Source organism: Limulus polyphemus, unplaced genomic scaffold (genome assembly GCF_000517525.1).
Source record: "Limulus polyphemus unplaced genomic scaffold, Limulus_polyphemus-2.1.2 Scaffold1337, whole genome shotgun sequence".
Classification (NCBI taxonomy): Eukaryota; Metazoa; Arthropoda; class Merostomata; order Xiphosura; family Limulidae; genus Limulus; species Limulus polyphemus.
In genome coordinates this window covers 166821-174439 of record NW_013666947.1, presented here as the reverse complement: position 1 = coordinate 174439, position 7619 = coordinate 166821, and positions in this window count along the sequence as shown.

Here is a 7619-nt window from a genome sequence, read left to right as displayed (position 1 = left end):
TATTGCTTATAGGTGATATATAATGAAACGTAAGAGAGAACTATCAAAAAATTGTGAAAGAGAGGATGTGACAGGTGGGTGTGGTAGGAGTAGTCTGATTTTCTATTCATAGCTCTGTACCCAAACGAAATTGACGACTATAAAAATTATGGTTTGTCTGAACAATAAGGATTTTATGGAGAGTAATTTGCGTTCAATTTCGTACATTTTCGAGGGGTAATGGATAAAATAGGGATGATGACATGCTAAGACAAAAAGTTTCACGTGGGTCACACTAGTGGAAATTCAGGATTTTAGAATTTAGAACTTAAAACTTGTATACTATTAAAATATGGTTTATTAACTAAGATTATATGCTATTCTAATTGGTATAACATAAACAAAAATTTTGAATGTAAGACACAAAAATCTTGTATCATACTCCGTAAAGGATACCCTTGACGATAAGGTTAATCACTGCATTTATTAAATTATTTCTTTTCTCTGTAGAACCTCATTAATTCCCTTGCAAACAGTTGGTCTGGCTGCATCCCATGGATAAGTTCCTGGAATTCTTGCGACTCCACGATGCTTTGTAATAAAGTTGATAACTAACTTACCAAGTATGGGCTTGAACACGTTTTTAAAATTAATCACAGAGAATTTCTTACATTTCTTGTTTAAGGAATCATCTAAAGTCTCACTTTTGATACTTTGTCAACTTTGGGTACTTCTGGAGATGATGTTGGTGGACACACTGTAATAAAAAACATCATATTAGGGTTGCAGTGAAAATGGAAATGTTGAAATAAATTGAAATAATTAATAGCCCCATCTAATATATAAAATCCTCTATTCGCGAGCATTAAGTTACCCTCTCCCGTTATTATTGAGCTCAGTTTAATGATAATAAAAGTTTATGAAAGATGCAGAGGACAAAACTACTGATGTGATGTAAACAAGACGACGTGAATGAAAGGTGGATAGGAAGTTCCCTATCAAACATGTGATCTATAAGTTTTTGTTTCAACAATAAGTGACTCGTTTCATTGGCTGGCATTGTTGTCGTTCCGAGTAGTGCTATGGTATTAATAGTTAGCGATTGCTTTCAGTTTTCTCCAGTTTTGTGTTAAATAATTTAAATTTTCATATCATTCTGAATACGAATTTACACAACTGAGTTGTACAGATTTAAACGTGAAAGATACTTTGAATATATAACATTAAAATAACTCTTGTCACAATGCTGACTCAGAGCTATGTTTAACATTTAAGTTGTAAATTAAATTTTCACTGAGATAACCAAAACAAAGTAAAATATAAAAACAACATTTTAAATTTTATTCTTGTATAATATTACATTAATGTGTTCAATCATAAATGAAATTAACATATAAAAACCTAAATTGATTACAGCTACTGAAGTAGTGTTAGCGCATGACCTAATCAAACTCCCAAATATTTTGTCACTAAGACTGGGTCTGTCATTATCTTTGGGTTTGATTACTAAATAAAGTAAGTTAGTAAATAATAAAGGTGCAAACAGTCTACAAGTAAAACAACGACCAAAACCAAAACAGTTTTATATTAACATCTTATTTCTAAACATATCGGGTCCGATTTTTCTTAAGTTTCTCAATAAATTCCATGAATAATAACGAAATGTTGAATTTTAATATTTTTTCGTAATTTTTTATTAAACTGATAAAAGTTTAGAGAAAAGTTTCTTTGGGTTCAAACTTGAAGCAATATTTTTTGACTATATAATAAATATCAATAATAACACACACTATATAATATAGCATATTATAAACATATAATATATATATATATATATTTAGTTCTTAGACTTACCTCTATGTGTTTGCATGGATTTGATGCCGATGTAATGAAAGCCGTCACATCAACCATTTTGGACAAACACTGTGGGAAGACAGAATTTCCTACAATTTCCTACTTGAATAATTTCTCTAGGTATGGCCAAGGATGGCCAGCACGCGACATATACACTGTGAGATGTTACTTTTTTACTTGAGTATACTTTTAACTAGATACCTTTTTACTCCAACTTAAGTAAAATTTAGGAGTGGTACTTTTACTTTATCTTAAGTGCATTTTTGTTAGATTACTTTTAATTCAACTTAAGTAAAATAATTAAATACTTTTCACACCTCTGTAAATCACGTTAGTATTATGTTTGTCGGAGTAGTTTTTACATAATATAGATTTTAGTTTGGTACCTGGTTTTTGGATGAATTTAGTGTTTACTGGAATGTTGTGTTTATTTATAAGCTTTCCCAAAAGTTACTTATTTTGTCGATGATATCTGGGATGTAAGGTATGTAGCAGTGTGGTGTTTCATTGCTGGTTGCTTCATTGAATTCCGGATTGATGGTTGAAACTTTGAGGTATTCTCTTGTAAGTTTTATTTTTCTGATGCTAAGATTATTGATACTAATAAATCTCTGTTTAAAGGTGTAACTATTTTGGTTGAATCTAAAAAATTCTCTTCTGCAGATATGACCAGTTGATTGGAATATGGAAATCTCTCTTCTAAAAACAAAATAAGTTTGCTTTCTTTCAGGTTTATACTGTGGGAAACAATTACGGAGAGAAAATTAGTTGTGCTATGTTGTAAGCTTTTTTTCAGTATTTGAGAACTTTGTTGGCAGTAATAAAATCTCTGTTATGAACAACAAGTGTCTTGGAGCAATGAAATCTTTGTTATGAAGAAACAAGTGTCTTGGAGCAATGAAATCTTTGTTATGAAGAAACAAGTGTCTTGGAACAATATAATATCTTTCGTGACGGTAGTATTGTTAGAAATGGTCAACACTTTTTTTCTAAAGCTTGGAATTTGTTAGAACTAGTACAATCTCTTACTGAAAATATTACGAGTTCATATTCTTTCAGACGTATAATGTACAAATAATAATTAATGAATACAACGCTTAAATTTTCCCCATATACTACATTTCTATTGGAACTGATAACATTTCTTATTGAAGACTTGATATGTTTGAACCAGTATAATATCTCTTCTGAACGTATGGCACAATTTTATTACTGCAAAGTCATTACGTGGATTAACAGTTAAGAAGCAGAAAAATACACGTATTGTCTTGCAAGATTATTTTCCTCCACATATAAAACAATTTTGTTAGAATTAATAAAATTTATTCTCAACGAAGTTTCATCGGTTGGCAAAAGAAGCGAAACACTCTGTTCAACTATTTTCGATGTGCCAGTTTGTTAGAACTAGCAATACTTATTATATAAAAATAAGGTACATTGTTGGGACTTCTAAAATTTCTCTTCTGAAATTGTGGTAAGTTTAAATACGCTTTTAGACGCATAACGTGAAATATACCATAAATTATCAAAGTATTTAGATATTTCTCGTTTTAAAATGTGTATTATTTTAAATGTTTGTCTCATTTGCTAGAACCCTCGTTGGGCACGTGTGGTTTTTACAATGAATAATGGTACAATTTCAAAAACTACCTTTGCAATAGCAGAAAAAAAAACTTTTCTCATCTGGTGACAGAAAATATCACAAACTTTAGATATAAAAATCAAACCAAATATAAACTAATTAACCACAATGTTCATAATAATAACAAACACGTACATCATATATGCATTTTAATAAATACATATTTATGTATGTTTATACAGAATTACTCATAAGCAATGTTAACATACAGTATTGAAAATAATTATGGAAATGCACAGGTGATATAATTACAGGAAGAATGAGTAACTGTAACTAAATTATCATTTTATTATAGATACAATACATTATTACAGATTATACAAAAATAAAAGCTTTAAACAGAGAGACATATCTTATTTTTATGATGCTATAAGATTATCAATGTATAAGTGTGAAATATTATCCGAAAAGTCCAGTATTGCCCCCCCCGCAATTTAGCTACGTTGTTCATAGTTTCAATAACAGCTCATAAAGCCTTAATAATATTCATATAGAGACTTTGTACAGGCAAAGCCATGGTTGGAAATGGTCCATTGAGATCTCTTCTGCATGCTTGAGATCACTGTCTTATTGAAAGATGAATCTCTGCACAACAGGTCTTGTTTGTTAAATGAATGGCATAATTGATAAGCATCTGATTGTACCTGTCGGCAGTCAGGGTGCCATCAACTGTGTGTAGATTTCTAAGAATATTAGCTGTTATTGTTTTATTGTTGCCAAACAATCTGAATTTCTATCCACCTGAAAAGAGCGTCCTCCTCTAGCTTTTATTATCGTGTTAGTTGATGTACAATACTTATTTCATCCTTTGGTTTTGTTATATCTGTAACATTGACACCTTTACTTATAGCTCTGTCATAGGCAAGATCTGTACTGGATCGTCATGTACACGTAAGGACCATATAGCTCTTACTGAAACATGAAATTTCATTTCAATTTGTGGTGTAGATTTGCTTTCATGAGCACAAAATTTGATTTTTGTATGATTTTCATGTAGCATTTCTATCCTAGGAGCCATAAGTGCAATCACAACATTACTGCTTGTTTTTGTGTTGTGAAATCTGACCATAAGATTTTCCAGACTTTGTAAGTTATTCTGTGTAGAATTACATGTGTGCTAGAATCATAGGTCAGTAAAACCAACATTTTTGATGTTTTTGCAATTACAGGATGTTAACCCTAATTTGGTAATTTTAGTTTATTTAATTACAGCATCAAAGAGTGTTTCTTCTCTTCCCTACTTAATAATAATTGTTAATGTATTCGTTTCCCATTGGTGGTTGTGTGATCCATTTCAAGTTTAAAAAGACTAGCTTGCTGACTCATCAGTTCCTCTGAATAATGAGCAAGCTACTCCAAGAAAATAATATTAATTAATTATATTTGGTCTTAGAATAAATAAATAATACAGTATTAAATATTCCTTACCCTAATAATAGCATGTAATGAAAAATTAAACTTCACTAGCTTATTCAAGCTTACAACATAACAGTTGTCGTTAAGCAATTTGTTAATAAAAATAGTGTTTCAATAATTTCTTTGTTTGTCGTGTTCCAGCAGGCTCGAAGTGCCCTAGTATTACGAGAAAGACCTCGTTGACATTGGATAAATCATATAAAGTGTGGTTGACATATTATTATACACTGTTGTTTACTTTCACTCAGAAGTTGTTTTTATATGTTATGATGTAATACCTTGCACTGAGCAACAATTGACCGGAAGGATGTATAACTCACAGGGGATCTAATGTATGTCCTTCTGCTAAGTGCAACTATGCTGCAGCGTTTACAGAAATGTGTGGAAATACTAGATTTTGCCCATAATGCTGATGTATTTGTTTACCATCAAATGCGTACATCAGCCATGCATCTAAAGAAATTCTACAAAAATCTGTAACATAATGACTATGGTACATGCTTGCAGCTCATAATGAACTTGATATTTTTGGGAGTGGTCCAAATATTGCCATTTGAAAATTCAGAAAGACGAACTATGAGTTGCAAAAGTTGTGTGATAAACATAGGTTCAAACACATGAACAAGCTGAAACACCTACATTAACAATGGGACTTTCAAAGAGTGGTTACTCTATAAATCAGAGGCTAAAGGGCAATTGGCACTTCTAAACTAATGAAGAGAAAGAAACTGGCAGTAAATATATAGCTGTTTGAGAGGAGTTGAATGAGGAAATATCAGTAGAGGAGCAGCCTGTCTGTTCTGATGGTTAAATGAGATGTTGATCTCCTTGTTGCTATGGCTGGTATTGTAACTCAATACCATGTAACATTGTCAGTTAATTGAAACTTCAATATGCGAAAGGAAATGAGATTCCTGTCTTTCCAAGCTATCAAGTTGTAGTTCATGATAAGACATCTTCAGGATGTCATATGATAAGCACTTGATTATTACTTAGTTAGGACAGATTTTTGTTGCAAAATATACAACTCAAAGGATATTGTCCCGCTACTTTACGAGCTATTAAGCTAATGCATACAGTTGACATCAGATTTTTATCAAATGATACTTAACACATAAAGTTTACATTTATATCTTGTTCTATTCAAAACTGTACCCAATGGTCTGGTACATGTATACCAGTTTTCAGTACAGTAAATGAGTGAAGTTCCAACACAGCCTGAGAAATTGATATAGACTGTATAAGTATAGCAAAATATGTATCATTTTGTTATAGCTTTGTCTGAGTTATTTTCATGTTTATCTGGTGTAATGGAATTTTCATGATCCAGGGATGGTAGTACTATAGAGAAGAACATAGTAATTTGTGATAATTGCTGTGTTAATATGGCAAAACTAATTTTGTTGTCATCCCATGTGCACCTATTACATTGTACAGTTAGGATATGCATGTGATCTAGTTGGGTTTTTGTAGAAAGAGTGAGTACTTCTGCTTATTAGTGGCTGTGATTACTTTTATTTTCATAACCAGCAAAGATATCCAGCAATCTAAGGCTCAAAACGTATTCTTATAAATGAGCGTGAACCATCCTTTTCACTAGTTTGAGCCAAATCATATGAGCTATTTGTCAAATAAAAAGCATGCTCAACATTAAAAACGCTTTCTATTAGCTTCGGCTTCATATATTTTGTTATTGTTGAGCCCTCATTCATGGAATTAAAATGGCAAAATTGCAAATGTTACGTATACATTTAAAATCTACCATATTTTATCGAAGTAGTTTAAGCCAGTTCCTCACAACAACATGCTAAACCTTACAGAGTGGTGAACAACTCTATTTCGTTATATGTAAGTTCTAGTAGTCTAACTCTCCAAATAGCATTCAAAGACTCTATGTATGCTATATTTAGCTCGCATGGATAGTCGTACTGATGCTGACATTGGTTGCTATGGGTAGCAGACTAACCAGTGAATGATAATGCCATGATTAATTAAATGTGATATAGAAATAGATATGTGTGCGTGTTTTACTACACGTGGTCTTAGATCACACATGAGCCAATCTATATCAGTCAGGCGGTAGTACTGCCTATGTGGGGATGGTTCGGATTGTTCATCGAAATGGTAGTTTACATATCGCCTCAGTATGTGATCAGAACCTTACAATACTATACGATGTTTCCTTTTATAACAATATCTATGTCACAAGTTCTGAGAATGTCTGTAAATATCATAGCAAAAAGTTTGAATTTCTTGTTCTTCTTTCTTCTGCTTCTTTTTTATTACATGATAGCACAAAAACTAAAACAATGGTGTCAACCAATTTCATTGAAGTGAAATAGTTTCAAACGGAATATCCGCTTTTATAAGTATTATTAATAAATAGTAGTTATTAAAAAAATCCTAATTCTAGTGTAAACGATGTTATCATTACCCCTTGTAGTTAGCATTCTTACGGACATTTCGCGTTCCTTTAAAAAGATTAATTGCAGGGTGAAACAGAAATTACCAGCCAAATATTACATTTGGAATTGGTTACACTGTACTAAAAACTACAACAAGCAGAGAAGTAAAGAAAAAAATTTTCAAAAAAGGAAGTAAATGTAGAGATGGCTAATACCAATCCTTCAAAAACAATGCAAACATATAACAATAAAGATAACTATTTAATTACAAGTGAGTTTAATTTATCACATTTTTGTCTCTTAACATACTACTATACTGTATG